Below are 20,312 nucleotides of genomic sequence, written 5' to 3'. Positions count from 1 at the left end.
GATGTTCGAGGAACTGTTCGTCGAACTGTTCGTCGAACACCTTATAACACCGTCGAACACAGTTAAAACCAATGGAAGGCAAACAAAAACACATAGAAACACATAGAAAACACCTTCAAAGGTGTCTAAAAGCTGACAAACTGCTCAGAAGACGCTTTCTTTAAAAAAGCCGGCCGGCAATTCAGCAGCGGCATACACCGGTACCCGACAATTTAGACAAGAAGGAATAGAGCCTCACACATAGATTAGATAGATAGAAACATGTCAGTCACATATATATGAAGTACAGTGACAGTGTTGCTTACTGTACTTGTCATTTAGTGTAAAGGATTTATTAAAAAATATAATAGTGTTTTCATGCACTGTCTCTTTAAAAAAGCCGGCCGGCAATTCAGCATCTGTACCCGACAATTTATAACAGACAGAATAGAGCTTCACACATAGATTAGATAGATAGAAACATGTCAGTCACATATATATGAAGTACAGTGACAATGTTGCTTACTGTACTTGTCATTTAGTGTAAAGGATTTATTAAAAAAAATAATAGTGTTTTCATGCACCGTCTCTTTAAAAAAGCCAGCCGGCAATTCAGCATCTGTACCCGACAATTTATAACAGACAGAATAGAGCTTCACACATAGATTAGATAGATAGAAACATGGCAGTCACATATATATGAAGTACAGTGATAGTGTTGGTTACTGTACTTGTCATTTAGTATTAAAATAAAGGATTTATTATTAAAAAAAATTGGCGTGGGGTTCCCCTTAATTTTAGTCTCTAGCGGAGGTTAAGCAGACAGCTGGGGCAGATGTTTGAAGCCTGGGAAGGGGGTAATACCCACGGAGCTTCCCAGGCTACTAATATGAGCCCCCAGCTGAATACATAGCCTTTACTAGCTATTAAAATGGGGGACCCCCCCAAAAAAATGACGTGGGGTCCCCCCTAATTTAATAGCTAGCAAAGGCTAGGCAGACAGCTGGGGGCTGATATTAATAGCCCAGGAAGGGAGCCATGAATATTGGCCCCCTCCCAGGCTAGAAACACCAGCCGTCAGCCGCCCCAGAAATGGCGCATTCATAGGATGCGCCAATTCTGGCACTTAGCCTCGCTCTTCCACGCTGCCCTGTAGCGGTGGCAGGGGGTAATAGGGCTGGGGTTGATGTCAGCTTATAATGCCAGCTGGCATCAAGCCCAGGTTAGTAATGGAGAGGCGTCTATAAGACACCCATATTACTAACCCCATAGTCAAAGTTAAAAGAAAACACAAACACCCAGAATAAAGTCCTTTAATTGAAATAAAGACACAATCCTTTATTGTTCTAAATTAAACCATACTTACCATCACGCCCATTCCAGCTGAAGCCAACGATCTCCTGCAATAAAAGAAAAATAATAAAGCAACATCATCCTTACCTTTCAATGGTTCCCACGACAGCTTCAGCTCTGCTACATCGAGATGACAGGCTGGACCGCAGCAGAACGCTGCCATCCAGCCTGTCATCCCGCAGACACTGAGAAGTGCAGGCATGCTTGCGCTCTGCAGTGTCTGGCTGTGACGGCATAAAGATGAGACGAGTTCATGTCCAATGAACTCGGCGCACCTCATGCACGTCACTGACAGCGTGGGAAAATTCTCACGCTGAAGCGCTGAGTGCAGGAGAATTCTCCCACACTGTCAGTGACGTGCATAAGGTGAGCTCATGTCCAATGAACTCAGCTCACCTCCTGCACATCACTGACAGCGTGGGAGAATTCTCCTGCACTCAGCGCTTCAGCGTGAGAATTTTCCCACGCTGAAGCGCTGAGTGCAGGAGAATTTTCCCACGGTGTCAGTGACGTGCATAAGGTGAGCTCATGTCCAATGAACTCAGCTCACCTCCTGCACGTCACTGACAGCGTGGGAGAATTCTCCTGCACTCAGCGCTTCAGTGTGAGAATTCTCCCACGCTGAAGCGCTGAGTGCAGGAGAATTTTCCCACGCTGTCAGTGACGTGCATGAGGTGAGCCGAGTTCATTGGACATTAACTCGGCTCATCTGGATGCCCTCACAGAGAGACACTGTGGAGCGCAAGCAAGCCTGCGCTTCTCAGTGTCTGCGGGATGACAGGCTGGATGGCAGCGTTCTGCTGCGGTCCAGCCTGTCATCTCGATGTAGCAGAGCTGAAGCTGTCATGGGAACCATGGAAAGGTAAGGATGATGTTGCTTTATTATTTTTCTTTTATTTCAGGAGATCGTTGGCTTCAGCTGAAATGGGCGTGACGGTAAGTATGGTTTAATTTAGAACAATAAAGAATTGTGTGTTTATTTCAATTAAAGGACTTTTTTCCGGGTGTTGTGTTTTTTTTAAATACTTTACTAGAAATTCATGGTGGTCATGTCTAATATTGGCGTGACCCCATGAATTTTGGGCTCAGGGCCAGCTGATAATGCCATGCTGGCCCTAACCCCTTTATTACCCAGTGAGCCACCGCATCAGGGCCCTGGATGAGTTGGGTACAGCGCCAGAAGATGGCGCTTCTATGAACGCGCCATTTTCCGGGGTGGCTGCGGACTGCAATTTGCAGCGGGGGTGGCCCAGAAAGCTTGGGCCTCCCTGCGCTGCGGATTCCAGCCCCCAGCTGCATAGTTGTACCTGGCTGGACACAAAAACAGGGCGAAGCCCCACGTCAATTTTCTTTAAATTATTTCATGAAATAATTAAGAAAAAAAGGGCTTCCCTATATTGTTGTGTCCGGCCAGGTACAAATAGGCAGCTGGTGGTTGGGGGCAGCCCGTTCCTGCCTGCTGCACCTGACTGGACACAAATATAGTGCGAAGCCCCACGTCAATTTTTTTTTAATTATTTCATGAATTTCCTGAAATAATTAAAAAAAATTGAAGTGGGGCTTCGCACTATATTTGTGTCCAGCCAGGTACAGCAGGCAGGAACGGGCTGCCCCCAACCACCAGCTGACTATTTGCACCTGGCCGGACACAACAATATAGGGAAGGCCTTTTTTTCTTAATTATTTCATGAATTTCATGAAATAATTAAAAAAAAAATACGTGGGGCTTCGCCCTATTTTTGTGTCCAGCCAGGTACAACTAGGCAGCTGGGGACTGGAATCTGCAGCGCAGGGAGGCCCAAGCTTTCTGGGCCACCCCCGCTGCAAATTGCAGTCCGCAGCCACCCCGGAAAATGGCGCGTTCATAGAAGCGCCATCTTCTGGCGCTGTACCCAACTCATCCAGGGCCCTGGTGCGGTGGCTCACTGGGTAATAAAGGGGTTAGGGCCAGCTTGGTATTATCAGCTGGCCCCAAGCCCAAAATTCATGGGGTCACGCCAGTATTAGACATGACCGCCATGAATTTCTAGTAAAGTATTTAAAAAAAACACAACACCCAGAATAAAGTCCTTTAATTGAAATAAACACACAATTCTTTATTGTTCTAAATTAAACTATACTTACCATCACGCCCATTCCAGCTGAAGCCAACGATCTCCTGCAATAAAAGAAAAATAATAAACCAACCTCATCCTTACCTTTCCATGGTTCCCACGACAGCTTCAGCTCTGCTACATCGAGATGACAGGCTGGACCGCAGCAGAACGCTGCCATCCAGCCTGTCATGCCGCAGACACTGAGAAGAGCAGGCATGCTTGCGCTCCTCAGTGTCTCGCTGTGACGGCATCCAGATGAGCCGAGGTCATGTCCAATGAACTCGGCTCACCTCATGCACGTCACTGACAGCGTGGGAAAATTCTCACGCTGAAGTGCTGAGTGCAGGAGAATTCTCCCACGCTGTCAGTGACGTGCATGAGGTGAGCTCATGTCCAATGAACTCAGCTCACCTCATGCACCTCACTGACAGCGTGGGAAAATTCTCCTGCACTCAGCGCTTCAGCGTGAGAATTCTCCCACGCTGTAAGTGACGTGCATGAGGTGAGCCGAGTTCATTGGACATGACCTCGGCTCATCTTTATGCCGTCACAGAGAGACAATGTGGAGCGCAAGCAAGCCTGCTCTTCTCAGTGTCTGCGGGATGACAGGCTGGATGGCGGCGTTCTGCTGCGGTCCAGCCTGTCATCTCGATGTAGCAGAGCTGAAGCTGTCGTGGGAACCATGGAAAGGTAAGGATGAGGTTGCTTTATTATTTTATTTTTATTACAGGAGATCGTTGGCTTCAGCTGGAATGGGCGTGACGGTAAGTATGGTTTAATTTAGAACAATAAAGAATTGTGTCTTTATTTCAATTAAAGGACTTTATTCTGGGTGTTTGTGTTTTTTTTAACTTTGACTATGGGGTTAGTAATGGGGGTGTCTTATAGACGCCTCTCCATTACTAACCTGGGCTTGATGTCAGCTGGCATTATAAGCTGACATCAACCCCAGCCCTATTACCCCCTGCCACCGCACCAGGGCAGCGTGGAAGAGCGAGGCTAAGTGCCAGAATTGGCGCATCCTATGAATGCGCCATTTCTAGGGCGGCTGACGGCTGGTGTTTCTAGCCTGGGAGGGGGCCAATATTCATGGCTCCCTTCCTGGGCTATTAACATCAGCCCCCAGCTGTCTGCCTAGCCTTTGCTAGCTATTAAATTAGGGGGGACCCCACGTCATTTTTTTGGGGGAGTCCCCCATTTTAATAGCTAGTAAAGGCTATGTATTCAGCTGGGGGCTGATATTAGTAGCCTGGGAAGCTCCGTGGGTATTACCCCCTTCCCAGGCATCAAACATTTGCCCCAGCTGTCTGCTTAACCTCCGCTAGAGCCTAAAATTAAGGGGAACCCCACGCCAATTTTTTTAATAATAAATCCTTTATTTTAATGCTAAATGACAAGTACAGTTACCAACACTATCACTGTACTTCATATATATGTGACTGACATGTTTCTATCTATCTAATCTTTGTGTGAAGCTCTATTCTGTCTGTTATAAATTGTTGGGTACAGATGCTGAATTGCCGGCCGGCTTTCTTAAAGAGACGGTGCATGAAAACACTATTATTTTTTTTAATAAATCCTTTACACTAAATGACAAGTACAGTAAGCAACACTGTCACTGTACTTCATATATATGTGACTGACATGTTTCTATCTATCTAATCTATGTGTGATTCTCTATTCCTTCTATTCTAAATTGTTGGGTACAGATGCTGAATTGCCGGCCGGCTTTTTTAAAGAGACGGTGCATGAAAACACTATTATTTTTTTTGATAAATCCTTTACCCTAAATGACAAGTACAGTAATCAACACTGTCACTGTACTTCATAAATATGTGACTGACATGTTTCTATCTATCTAATCTATGTGTGATTCTCTATTCCTTCTATTCTAAATTGTTGGGTACAGATGCTGAATTGCCGGCCGGCTTTTTTAAAGAGACGGTGCATGAAAACACTATTATTTTTTTTGATAAATCCTTTACCCTAAATGACAAGTACAGTAATCAACACTGTCACTGTACTTCATAAATATGTGACTGACATGTTTCTATCTATCTAATCTATGTGTGATTCTCTATTCCTTCTATTATAAATTGTCGGGTACAGATGCTGAATTGCCGGCCGGCTTTTTTAAAGAGACGGTGCATGAAAACACTATTATTTTTTTTGATAAATCCTTTACGCTAAATGACAAGTACAGTAAGCAGCACTTTCACTGTACTTCATATATACGTGGCTGACATGTTTATATCTATCTAATCTATGTGTGAAGCTCTATTCTTTCGGTTCTAAATTGTCGGGTACCGGTGTATGCCGCTGCTGAATTGCCGGCTTTTCGTGTTTCACTGTGAGCACTGTTCCCATCGATTTGGGCAATCACTGTAATGCCACAACCACCATGGCTGTGGCATTACAGTGAGTGGCAGACAATCCCTGCATGATTGGTGCTCTAAATAGCACCAGACATGCAGGACACGCTTTTGGTGCACGAACAGTTATCGAACATAACCTCGAACAGCCGAATTTTTTGCAAATCGTTCGGGTTCGTCGAACAACTCGAACACCGCCCAAAACAGCTCGAATTTGAGATTGGCGAACAGTTCTAGTCGAACACCGCTCATCTCTAGTGGGGACCACAGACCATATCTCAGTACCAATGCTTTCTGGCTGATGTTTTGGTCACTTTTAAATGTTGGTTGCGCTTTCACACTCGTGGTAGCATGAGACGGACTCTACAACCCACAGAAGTTGTTCAGGTAGTGCAGCTCATCCAGGATGGCACATCAATGCGAGCTGTGGCAAGAAGGTTTGCTGTGTCTGTCAGCATAGTGTCCAGAGGCTGGAGGCACTACCAGGAGACAGGCCAGTACAAAAGGAGACGTGGAGGGGGCCGTAGGAGGGCAGCAACCCAGCAGCAGGACCGCTACCAACGCCTTTGTGCAAGGAGGAACAAATGACCTCCAGCAGGCCACAAATGTGCATGTGTCTGCACAAACGGTTAGAAACCGACTCCATGAGGGTGGTATGAGGGCCCGATGTCAACAGATGGTGGTTGTGCTCACAGCCCAACACCGTCCAGGATGCTTGGCATTTGCCACAAAACACCAGGATTGGGAAAGTCGCCACTGGCGCCCTGTGATCTTCACAGATGACTGCAGGTTCACACTGAGCACATGTGACAGACGTAACAGAGTCTGGAGACGCAACGGAGAGCGATCTGCTGCCCTCAACATGCTTCAGCATGACCAGTTTGGCAGTGGGTCAGTAATGGTGTGGGGTGGCATTTATTTGGAGGGCCGCACAGCCCTCCATGTGCTTGCCAGAGGTAGCCTGACTGCCATTAGGTACCGAGATGAGATCCTCAGACCCCTTGTGAGACCATATGCTGGTGCGGTTGGCCCTGGGTTCCTCCTAATGCAGGACAATGCCAGACCTCATGTGGCTGGAGTGTGTCAGCAGTTCCTGCAAGATGAAGGCATTGAAGTTATGGACTGGCCCGCCCGTTCCCCAGACCTGAATCCGATTGAGCACATCTGGGACATCATGTTTCGCTCCATCCACCAATGTCACGTTGCACCACAGACTGTCAAGGAGTTGGTGAATGCTTTAGTTCAGGTCTGGGAGGAGATCCCACAGGAGACCCTCCGCAACCTCATCAGGAGCATGCCCAGGCGTTGTAGGGAGGTCATACAGGCATGTGGAGGCCACACACAATACTGAGCCTCATTTTGACTTGTTTTAAGGACATTACATCAAATTTGGATCAGCCTGTAGTGTGTTTTTCCACTTTAATTTTGGGGGTGACTCCAAATCCAGGCCTCCATTGGTTAATAAATTTGATTTCCATTGATGATTTCGTTGTCAGCACATTCAACTTTGTACAGAACAAAGTATTCAATGGGAATATTTCATTCATTCAGATCTAGGATGTGTTATTTGACTGTTCCCTTTATTTTTTGAGCAGTGTATATATATATATATATATATATATATATATATATATATATATCAGAGCTAGGCAGGCAGGCAGTGTATGTGGCAGACTGCAGTGCATACAGCACAAGAGGCTCTATTCCAGTTCTGTCTGCTGCTGCTGTTACAGATATTTCTATAAATAGCCCCAGGTATCAGGGGCCAGGGATATATTTTTTTTATCTTAATCCTGATAGTTTGCTTAAAAAGCAATCCAGAGAAGACCGTCTTTCTGCTCCATTTGCTTGTTGCTACTGTAGAATACAGCCTGCTCCTTTCCATATTACAGTGATAAAAATCCAGAAATTTGTAGTGAACATGGAAAATATTGGCCTCCATTTAAATTTTGTTGCAGTGTGTCAGTGAAGTTATTGACACCAGGTCGCTGTGAAAAATAGTAACCTACAGGCCAGTTATTTAACACTGTGGTTTTCCGTCACACGTATCACATATAAGTTCGCTTCAAATTCCGCCATTTCAGACCTCCATTTAAATTTTGTTGCAGTGTGTCAGTGAAATTATTGACACGAGGTCACTGTGAAAAATAGTAACCTACAGGCCAGCTATTTAAAACTGTGGTTTGCCATCACACGTATCACATATAAGTTCGCTCCAAATTCAGCCATTTCAGGCCCCCATTTAAATATTGTTGCAGTGTGTCAGTAAAGTTATTGATACCAGATCACAGTGAAAGATAGTAACCTACTAGAGATGAGCGGTGTTCGACTCGAACTGTTCGCCAATCTCAAATTCGAGCTGTTTTGGGCGGTGTTCGAGTCGTTCGACGAACTCGAACGATCTGCAAAAAATCCGGCTGTTCGAGGTTATGTTCGATAACTGTTCGTGCACAAAAAGCGTAACTGGATTTTTTCACAGTAATACTGTTAATCAATGTTAATAGACAGTTTCAGTGTAGAGTGGGCGCTGGGAGGGGCAGGTGATGGATCTCTGCAGAAATAATGCCGATCTCCATTTTTTTTTTCTTTCCCGCATTTACAGTGGGGCGGTGCAATCTGTCAGCCTATCAGCAGCGCACACACGCAGCGAAGTGCTTTTTTTTCACACAAGCAAGGGCATGTGTCATTGGCTGTGTATGTCACATGACCTTGCCCTATAAGACCCAGCCATTTTCCCCGTCGCCACCATTTTCTCACTGCTGCAGCTGAGTGTTAGACGGCACCGCTGCTGCTGTGGGCGCTATACAGTATAACTGTGTGAATTGCGAGAGAATTTCCAGTTACATAGAGAGATAGGTTTAGGGAGTAGGGATTAGTTCTAATTGCAGCCCTTTTGAGGGCTAGGTTACAGCAGCTCATAGCACTTTTTGCCAGGCAGGTCTGTGCCAGTGCTGTGCAAGTGTTTTTCACAGCATTTGGCGAAATGTAGCTCAGCCAATCCTTTTGGGCCTGTAGCAGTGTCTGTTAGTCATTGGAGATGCCTATCTGTGTTGCAAGCTACACCACCTGTGTATCTAATATCAATTTTTTACTGCATCTAAGCCAATCCTTTTGGGCCTAGTAGCAATGTCTGGTAGTCAGTGGAGTAGCCCATCTGAAGCAAGCTACACCACCTGTGTATCAGATAACAATTTTTTACTGCATCTAACCCAGTAAATCCTTTTGGGCATAGTAGCAGTGTCTCGTAGTCAGTGGAGTAGCCCACCTGTGAAGGAAGCTACACCGCCTGTGTATCTAATTCTAATTTTTTACTGCATCTAACCCAGGAAATCCTTTTGGGCATAGTAGCAGTGTCTAGTAGTCAGTGGAGTAGCCCACCTGTGAAGGAAGCTACACCGCCTGTGTATCTAATTCTAATCTTTTACTGCATCTAACCCAGGAAATCTTTTTGGGCCTAGTAGCAGTGTCTGGTATTCAGCGGAGTAGCCCACCTGTGAAGGAAGCTACATCACCTGTGTATCTAATTCTAATTTTTTACTGCATCTAACCCAGGAAATACTTTTGGGCCTAGTAGCAGTGTGTCATAGTCAGTGGGGTAGCCCATCTGAAGCAAGCTACACCACCTGTGTATCTAATAACAATTTTTTACCACATCTAACCCAGTAAATCCTTTTGGGCATAGTAGCAGTGTCTCGTAGTCAGCGGAGTTGCCCACCTGTGAAGGAAGCTACATTGCCTATGTATCTAATTCTAATTTTTTACTGCATCTAACCCAGGAAATCCCTTTGGGCCTAGTAGCAGTGTCTCGTAGTCAGCGGAGTAGCCCATCTGTGAAGGAAGCTACACCGCCTGTGCATCTAATTCTAATTTTTTACTGCATCTAACCCAGGAAATCCTTTTGGGCTAGTAGCAGTGTCTGTTAGTCAGCGGAGTAGCCCACCTGTGAAGGAAGCTACACCGCCTGTGTATCTAGTTCTAATTTATTTACTGCATATAACCCAGGAAATCCTTTTGGACCTAGTAGCAGTGTCTGTTATTCAGCAGAGTAGCCCACCTGTGAAGGAAGCTACACCGCCTGTGTATCTAATTCTAATTTTTTACTGCATCTAACCCAGGAAAGCATTTTGGGCCTAGTAGCAGTGTCTCGTAGTCATTGGAGTAGCCCAGCTGTGAAGCAAGCTACATCACCTGTGTATCTAACAAAATTGTTTTACTGCATCTAATGCAGCCAATCCTTTTGGGCTTGTACCACAGTTTGGCCACTCAGGTCTGCTCGGTTTCCATTCATCGTTTTTTGTGCAAACAACTACAGAGTTGCCAATTAGTTAACCACCAAAATGAGTGGCAAAAGGCCTGCTGCTGGTGGAAAGGGGAATAGGCGTGTTGGAAAGGGAACAAAAGGTTGTGTCCGTGGTGTAGGTGGTAAAGCAACAGTAACATCTGCAGAAGAAATACCATCTTCCAGCCAAACTTAGATGTCTACTTCTTTTTGTGGACAATGTGATATGATCCCTTTCTTACGGGCATGCCCATCGCTACAAATTCCAGATGAGGCACAAAAACAGCAGGTGCTTCAACGGATATCAAGTGCTCCTTCAAGTGGGCTCTCCTCCACCTCAATTCAGCATCACAAATACTCCAGTCCTCAGAGGTGTCACCCCAATTGCACTTGCTTCCTCACAGCTCCCAAGTCTCCAGCTGCCTGTCTGAGTATGGGGTAACACAGATGGTTGAGTCTGCAGAGCTGTTTACTCATACTATAGCCTGGGAATCAGAGGTCTGCTCCAGAGCTTCTGTGAATCCAGACGAGGAACGATCTGCACTGATGCCCAGAATGTTTATGAGTCGGATCCAGGCCCAGATGAAGAAGGTTCTGAGCATAATGTAGACCCTCAATCCCAAACTGTAACTCCTGTTGGTGGAGACAATGAGGAAGACGATGATGAGACTCAGATACCTGATTGGAGCGACAACTTGACTTTTTGGTCAGGGCAGGAAGAGGTTGGCTCTGAGGACGACGGGTGTGAGAACACACAGGGTGATGATGACGAGGTTGGAGATCCCACTTACTGTCAACCCACAGTCAGCCAAGAGATGAGGTCAGCAGAGGAGGTGGAGAAGGATGATGACGAGGTTAGGTTACGCCTTCCTGGACAGAGACGGAATACTGGAAGCACGTCAACAACTGCATCCTCAACCACAACTCTGCCTCTGACCACAAGTCGTGGTGGCTCTTCAGGTCGCATGGGCTCTAAGCCTTGCATAGCCTGGGCATTTTTTGAGATCGCAAAGGATGACCCAACTCATGTTATCTGTAATATTTGTCACCAAAAGCTAAGTAGAGGCCAAAAAATCCATAGTTTGAGTACTTCATGCATGAACCGTCACATGGATATGAAACATAAGTTGCAGTGGGAAGCTCACTGTGCTACAATGTGGCCTAGCGGGCCGGGCCAACCAACGTCTGCCCCATCTTGTGCATTCGCGGCCTCTTCATCCTCTGTGACTGGGGGGACAGCAGTCACACTTGTTTTTGAATGCAGACCTTCCACCTCTTTACCCGGAAGAGCCAGTGTGATTAGCAGGTCGTCAGTTCAATTGGAAGTGGAAACACCTGCTGGTGTTGAGCGCTCTCCGACATCGAGAGCACCACCTTTGGATCAAGGCAACATAACATGTCCGCCTGCATCTTCCTCACAGACCGGCAGTTTACCAGGGACACCCTACTCAACCCCGTCTAAGCACAACAGCCAGCCCTCGGTCCCTCAGATGTGGACAACTAAAAGACCATTTCATCCTAGCCATGACAAAGGTAAGAGGTTGAATTTCACCATCTGCAAGCTGTTGGCTACAGAAATGCTGCCTTTCCGCCTGGTGGACACCGAAGATTTTCGAGACCTTATGTCCGTCGCAGTGCCCCAGTACCAGATGCCCAGTCACTACTACTTCTCAAAGAAAGCTGTGCCTGCGCACACAACATCACCACTTCCTTGAGAAACCCTGTGTGAGATAGGGTGCATTTCACCACAGACACTTGGATGAGTAGGCATGGACAGGGGCGTTACATGTCGCTGACTGGGCACTGGGTAATTATGGTGACAGCAGGACAAAGGGCTGCTGTCCAAGTCTCCACTGCTTCTGCCTCCTCAACCTCCTTTCGGTCCTCCACCTGCACCCAAAGCCTGTCTGGTAATGCCACCCGCGTTCTAACTGTGCAGGAGGGATCCTGCACACCTCCTTACTATGCTGGCAGCAGGGCTCAATGGCATCAGGCGGTGTTTACTTTGAAATATGAATAGCATAACTGCTGTAGATAATAGAAATAAATGAAAAAAAAAGATTTAGCGTTGACTGAGCACTCCACCCCCACCCCCATGCCGCAGGTGGTTTTAAATGCATCAGGATCTGTCTTTCCCACACATAAGAAGACGGAGGTTTCTAAGAGAGGTATTCACATTGGTAGGTCCTGACATCGAGAAACTCCTTACCGCGGCTGTCAGGTACACATGAATTGGCCAATTTATGCGCTAAGATTTCTCATTTATTTACAGCAGTAATGCTATTCATTTGCCATACTTCATATTTACATGCGCTAAAAAAAATGTTTAAAATTTTTTTTTTCATTTATTTCTATTTTCTACAGCAGTTATGCTATTCATATTTCATATCTATATACTCAGTGTTACAGTGTGCTACTTTATTTGTTCATTATATATGGAGGTAGCTGCTCTTAGTTAGCACCTGTTCACACCTATTTTTTGTAGTGGATGTGCCGTCATTTTCTTTGTTACTAGATTTAGCGTTGACTGAGCACTCCACCCCCATCCCCATGCCGCAGGTGGATTTAAATGCATCAGGATCTGTCTTTCCCACACATAAGCAGACGGAGGTCTCTTAGAGAGGTATTCACATTGGTAGGTCCTGACATCGAGAAACGCCTTACCGCGGCTGTCAGGTACACATGAATTGGCCAATTTATGCACTAAGATTTCTCATTTATTTAGAGCAGTAATGCTATTCATTTTCCATACTTCATATTTACATGCGCTAAAAAAAATAGAAAAAAAAATTTTTTTCATTTATTTCTATTTTCTACAGCAGTTATGCTATTCATATTTCATATTTCATATCTATATACTCTGTGTTACAGTGTGCTACTTTATTTGTTCGCTGTGAAAAATAGTAACCTACAGGCCAGCTGTTTAAAACTGTGGTTTTCCGTCACACGTATCACATATAAGTTCGCTCCAAATTTAGCCACTTCTGGCTTCCATTTAAATTTTGTTGCAGTGTGTCAGTGAAGTTATTGACATGAGGTCACTTTGAAAAATAGTAACCTACAGGCCAGCTATTAAAACTGTGGTTTTCTGTCACACATACTACTGCGGTTCAAATCCAGCCATTTTTAGTGAATGTGGAAAATATTGTCCTCCATGTAAAATGGGCAAGGAGTGTGGCAAGGGACAGAGAAGTGGACATGATGGTGATGGTGCCTGCAGAGGGAGAGGCCGAGGCCATGGGCAAGCTGAAATTTCCCAGAAGAAACACCCACATCTTGTCGCTTGACCTTCCTGTCCCAATTAATAGGAGACCGCAGAACACCACTATTGAACCCAGAGCAGTGTGAAAAGGTTATTGGTTGGATAGCAGATTATGCTTCCAGTCACTTAGCCACAACCACCACCCTGTCTTCCACATGGTCAAGTCTCAGTAGCCGTGAGTCTACTGCATATTCCTCACCCTGATCCTTCTTCCTCCCACGATGCCGAGTGCCCAGAGACAAATGATCCCACACTTGGACACTCTGAAGAGCTGTTCACTTTTTCATTTATAGATTCGGGCCTCTCGCCCGGTCCACTTGAAGCGGGGCAAGAGGATATCGCATGTAGCGATGTCCAAATATTTGAGCAGCCACGGTCACACGAAGGCGATGGTGGGAAATTGTCACAAGAGGTGGATGATGATGAGACACAATTGCCAGAAAGTCAGGAGGAGGACCAGGTTGTGGAAGTGGAAGATGAGGTGGTGGACGATGAAGTCACTGACCCAACCTGGCAATGTGACAGGCAGCGTGAGGACAGCAGCACACAGGGGGAGGGAGGCATAGCATCATAACAGACAAGAACAAGCAGTGTGGTGGCCGCAGACAGAAGGCAGGCAAACGTTCCCCGTAACATCAACACGATGGAAGTTGCCAGTACAACTGTTAGGTCTTCCCGAGTCTGGTTGTTTTTTAAAGACTCTGCCGATAACTCCAAAAAGGCCATTTGCACCACCTGCCAGACCAGCATCAGCAGGGATAGCAAAACTACCAGCCTGACCACCACCAGCATGATCAGGTGCATGGCAGCAAAGCACCCGACTAAGTAAGCCGAAACTCAGGGTCCAGCAACAGTGAATGCGGGTGACAACACTGCTGTTGTGCGTGCACGCCAATCCCCTTTCCATGGCGCATGCCAAGATGCCTTCCGCCCTGCACCTGTCATTGAACACTCTCAACTAACACCATCAGCAAGCAAGTCCACGTCCTTGTCCTAGTGCAGCTTTCAGTTGTACATACCCTAGACCTTGGAACGCAAGTGCAAATTCGCAGCTAATGCCCCACAGGACACACTACTAAATTCACACATTTCGCTAATGCTTACGCTTGAAATGTTGCCTTTTATGCTCATGGAGACGAAAACTTTCCGCAACCTGATGCCGACGGCAATCCCTCGGTACTCGATCCGCAGCCACCACTATTTCTCCCGGTGTGCCATCCCCGCATTACACAAGCACGTGTCCCACAACATTACCCGTGCCCACAACAATGCAGTTATTGGGAAAGTCCACCTAACCACGGACACATGGATAAGTGCTTGTGGGCAGGGATGGTACATCTCGCTGACGGCACACTGGGTTAACATACTGGAAGCCGGGACCTAGTCGGACCTTGAGATGGAAAACATCCTCCAGACGCCGAAGATTGCGGGCCCTGGGTCAATCAGGGTTGCCCCCACATTCTACAACTCCTGCACCTCATCCTCCTCCTCTTCAGCATCCATCTCCGAAATGACCACATCACTCTCAAGCTTGAAGCACTGCCTCAGCCATGCGGCAACAGGCCGTGCTGAAGCTAATATGGTTAGGTGACAAACCACACAAAGCTGCAGAGTTGTGGACAGCTTTAAAAGAGCAGGCAGATCTGTGGCTGATACCGCTGACCCTACAGCCAGGCATGGTCGTGTGTGACAATCACTGCAATCTGGTGGCGGCTCTGAGGCGAGGCAAACTCACACATGTACCATGCCTGGCCCATGTGCTTAACCTCATGGTTCAGCGGTTTCTCAAAACCTACCTGGATCTGTTGGATCTGCTTGTCAAAGTACGCCGCCTGTGTGCCCATTTTAGAAAGTAAGCTACAGCTTCCGCCATCCTTGCCGTGCTTCAGCAGCATTTGGTGTGTGATGTCCCCACGCATTGGAACTTTACACTGCAGATGTTGGGAAGGATTTGTAAGCAGAAGAGGGCAGTTGTTGACTACCATCATCAACAAGACCATCGGTATTCAGTTCAGACTCCAGACATGAAACCTCCGGAGTGGGCATGGATGTCAGACATCTGTACCATCCTCCAAAACTTTGAGGACTCCACCAAGATGATGAGCAGCGATGACGACATAATTAGCATCACCATCCCGCTTCTCTGTCTTCTGAAAAGCTCTCTGCTCTCAATTAAAGAGGATGCATTGCAGGCCGAGCACAATGAAATGGAGCAAAGAACCATACAGGGTGATTACACACAGCCCAGCCTCATCTCATCCCAATGTGGGAACGCCATGGAGTCTGACAATTTTCTTAACAAACGCCTTAGCGAGTGTCTTAGCGCAGGGTAGTTTAATGAAAGGAACCAAATGACACATCTTGCTAAAACGGTCCACGACCACCCAGATGACAGTGAAACCCTCGGACACAGGAAGGTCAGTAATAAAATCCATTGCCAGATGCGTCCAAGGTGCACTAGGAACCTCCAGAGGGCAAAGCAACCCCGCAGCAGGGGTATGCGAAGCCTTTGACCTAGCACACACCGTACATTGATGCACCCACTTGATGACTTCCTTCTGCCACCCAGGCCACCAAAAACTGCGACTTATAAGTCTCTTAATCTCAGAAATTCCTGGATGACCTGCCAACCGAGACTCATGATATTCCACAAACAAATCTTTCCTAAAGGTTCTAGGCACAAACAACCTCCCATGGGGAGTGTTAGATGGGGCATCCTCCTGGGCTTTCAGAATCCCATCTTCCAAAACGAAGTCCAATGCTGCTACCATAACTCCTTCCTGTAAAATGCTCTCCTCCTCCTCGGTACCATCCATGGGAGAAAAACTGCGAGATAAAGCATCGGCTTTAACATTCTTGGTACCAGGGATGTTAGTAACAGAAAAATTAAACCAAGAAAAAAAAAGTGCCCACCTAGTCTGACCGGCATTCAAGCGCTTGGCAGCATCCAAATAAATCAAATTTTTATGATCAGTGAAAACCTGAACCGGAAATTTAGCACCTTCCAAGAAATGCCGCCAATGTTCAAACGCGAGTTTAATAGCCAGCAATTCCCAATTACCAACATCGTAATTAAGTTCGGTTTCTGAAAATTTTTTTGAAAGAAAAGCACAGGGATGTACTCCATCCTTGTTCTCTTGAGACAAAACCGCACCGACCCCCACCGAAGAAGCATCAACCTCGACGAAAAAAGGCTTGGTCTCTTCAGGCTGCATAAGGATAGGGGCAGAATTGAACCTCTCCTTGAGATACACAAAAGCTTCAATGGCGTCAGTAGTCCACTGGACAGTATTCGCACCTTTCCTGGTGAGATCGGTCAGCAGCTTAACAGTTATAGAAAAATTCTTAATGAATTTTCTGTAATAATTAGCGAAACCCAAAAATCTCTGTATCGATTTCAAACCAATAGGCCTAGACCATTCCTGCACAGCCTGAACCTTCTCCGGGTCCATCTCAAAACCCTCGCTGGAGATAACATAGCCCAAAAAACTAATTCTCTGCACAGCAAACTCACATTTTTCCAGCTTAACAAAAAGTGAATTGTCACTTAATAACTGCAATACCTCATGTACGCTCTGCCAATGAGACTCCAGATCTGGCAAATGAATCAAAATGTCATCCAAATACACAACCACATTCTTACCAATCAAAGGTCTCAGGATGTCATTTATAAGGTTCTGAAAAAACGCGGGTGCATTGGTAAGACCAAAAGGCATCACCAGAATCTCAAAATGACCTACCGGAGTGTTAAAAGCAGTTTTCCATTCATCACCCTCCTTTATTCGTAACAAATTGTATGCCCCCCGAGATCAATTTTAGAGAACCACTTGGCCCCCACTAACTGGTTAAACAAGTCAGAAATTAATGGCAATGGGTAGGAATTGCGTACGGTAATTTTATTAATTTCGCGAAAGTCCAGACATGGACGTAAACCGCCATCCTTTTTTTTTACAAAAAAAAATCCAACAGCCACAGGTGACTTAGAAGGTCTAATGTGACCAGCAGCCAAGCTCGTCTGTATGTATTCCTCCAAGGCCTTTCTCTCAGGGATAGTCAGATTAAATAAGCGACTCTTGAGAAGAGTAGCTCCAGGAACAAACTCAATGGTGCAATCATAGTCCCTATGAGGAGGTAAAACTTGTGACTCCTCCTCTGAAAAAACCTTCCAAAAATCCTGAATAGGTACAGGTAATTCCCCTTTTTCCACAGCCGCAATGCGACCGTTACAACACTTATCATAGCACTTAGGACTCCATGACTTAATCTCATTAGTAGACCAGTCCAGTAAAGGATTGTGCAGTTTTAACCAAGGCAAACCTAAAACTACTGGAGAAGGTAAATTATTTAATACCACTAAATCCAAATTTTCCTGGTGAATACCATTGATAGTGAGGGGAAATTCAGCAACTTTGTGAGTAATACATTTCAAAGGAGTGTTGTCAATAGCAATCACAGAAATAGGTGATGACAAAGGTTTGGATTCCAATTTAAGTTTTTCCAAAAACCCCTTATCAATCACATTAACTGTTTAACCACAATCCACAAATACCTGAAATTCAATCAAATCTTCCTGCAATAAGGTACTTTCTGAAAGAAATACTCCCTTAGAATTCAAACAAGCAATACGGGTGTAACTGACCTTTTTTTTTTTCTTTGCTTAAACGAAGCTCACAGTTCTTAATTAAATGGTCAGATTTACCACAGTAAAGACACAATCCCTTGTAAAATCTGCGGTCTCTTTCCTGAGAGCGGATTGACATTGCCCCAACCTCCATCGGTTCTCCGCCATCCGAGCAGACCCTCTGAGGACTAGGAGCTGTCATTGTGGGAATTTTCTCATCATTAACCCTGGCACGTAGTCTCCTGTCCACACGTATAGCTAATTGCATGGCCTCTTGTAAGGTCACAGGTGCAGGGAATGCAATCAGCAGATCTTTAACCCTTTCACTTAGACTGGCAAGAAACGAACATTTTAATGCCGAATCATTCCATCTCACTTCTGAAGACCACCTTCTGAAGTATGTACAATAATTTTCAACATCACCTGACCCCTGCTTCAAACGTCTCATTTCTGTCTCAGCAGATGAGACTTGATCAGGATCATCATACAATAACCCCATAGCAGAAAAAAAATCCTCCACTGATCTAAAACACGGATCATTAGGTTGAAGAGAAAAGGCCCACCATTGTGGTTCCTTGCGCAAAAGTGACATGATAAACCCAATGCACTGTAATTCATTCCCAGAGGGCCTGGGTCTCAAACGAAAATATAATAAACAAGCATTTTTAAAGGAAAAAAAATCTTGTTGTTTACCATCAAACATATCAGGCAGTCCTACCTTTGGTTCCACAAAATGCGCTCCAGGACAGCTACTCACGTGTTGCTGGAGATCGGCCACCTCTAGAGACAATCCATGCAGGCGTTGAGCCAACTCTTGAACAGACACCATACTGATCCCCGGATTTCTTTCCTAAGTTTTAGTTTGGGCTGGACTTACTGTTATGATCTGCTACAAGAACTAAGGAAAGAAAGGGAATCTGTCCCTACAATAAGACTGAGCTGATTCCGTACGATGCAGCGGGCGACCTGTTCCTTGTGAACAGACCCGCCTTCGTCCTCAGCTAGTCTGAATGCAGACCTATAGAATAAAGGGAGGGGTCCCTAAAAGAATAAGGACTGGGACAAAATTGGACACCTCCTAGCAGATGTTGTAGCGGAGCAAAAAGACAAACAGACAAAAAGTACTAAGAGGTCCAAAGGACCAAACGAACTAGAGAGATAGGTACAAAAGCACCTGGCTAGATAGAGAGTCAAATAACACTGAAGTCCAGCAAAGCCAAAAGGGCGGAGCTGGATTAAATAGGCAGCAGGTCACGTGACCACAAAATAGAAAAAAACTAACAGGAGAGTTCTAACAATTCTAATTGCTTGTAGCACCTATACTGGGTAGTTTACCTTTATATATGCACTGTCAATTTATTTTGCTGTTGGACCTTGTGGTCTGATTGATTTCTTTATGTAGCTTATAGGTGTCTATTTGATCAATTTCTGATTATCTGATGTGCACTGTCACTTTATTTATATATAAGGATCTGCTTTTATTATTTTTGATTATGTCATTTAGTGATTGACAGATTTTTATATGTACTATATACCTATCCCTATGAATTGTCTACATGGTGCTCATTTTGATTTATTCCCGATTATGTTTTCTGATTAGTGATGAGCGAGAATGCTTGCTACTGCTCGGTGGTCACCCGAGTATCTCACTGCTCGAGATGCTCGGCGCTCGCCGAGTATTTCTGGGGTTGCTCGGCGGGTCCCCTCCCTGCATGTTTGTCACTCATTACAGAACCAATGAACATGAAGGGATTGTTTGCAACTGACTGTAATGCCGCAGCCATATTGGTTGTGGCATTACAGTGATTGGCTGGCCGCAGAGCGTCATCATTTCTATATCAGACCTGGTGCCGCCGTGCTCGTCACAGTCACTCTGGAATCAGGCAGTGTAGGGAGAGGTGCTGCTGAGCTAGGGAGAGATTTGCTTGTTTCTAGTTAGTGTAGGTATACCAGCATATATTATTCACATATCCATCTCACCTAACAGTCCTTCTGAGGACTAATCCATCTGCAGAGATATCAGGCAGGCAGTGTATATAGCAGACAGCAGTGCATATAGCACAAGAGGCTCCATTCCAGTTTTGTCTGCTGGTGCTGCTGCTGTTAGGTATTTCTAGAAATAGGCCCAGGTCTCAAGGGCCAGGAATAATTTTTTTTTGGATCTTAATCCTCATTATTTGCTTAAAAAACAATACAGAGAACACCGTTTTTTTGCGCTATTTGCTTGTTGGCACTGCAGAATACAACCAGATCCTTTCCATATTACAGCGCTAAAAATCCAGCTATTTAAAACTGTGTTTTCTCCATCACACGGATCACATATACGTTGTCAGAAAATACTGCCATTTCT

Source organism: Phyllobates terribilis, unplaced genomic scaffold (genome assembly GCF_046119375.1).
Source record: "Phyllobates terribilis strain yellow unplaced genomic scaffold, ASM4611937v1 Scaffold_1__5_contigs__length_1240528914, whole genome shotgun sequence".
Taxonomy (NCBI): domain Eukaryota; kingdom Metazoa; phylum Chordata; class Amphibia; order Anura; family Dendrobatidae; genus Phyllobates; species Phyllobates terribilis.
The sequence above is the reverse complement of the archived record's forward strand: the minus strand, read 5'-3'. Positions refer to the sequence as shown.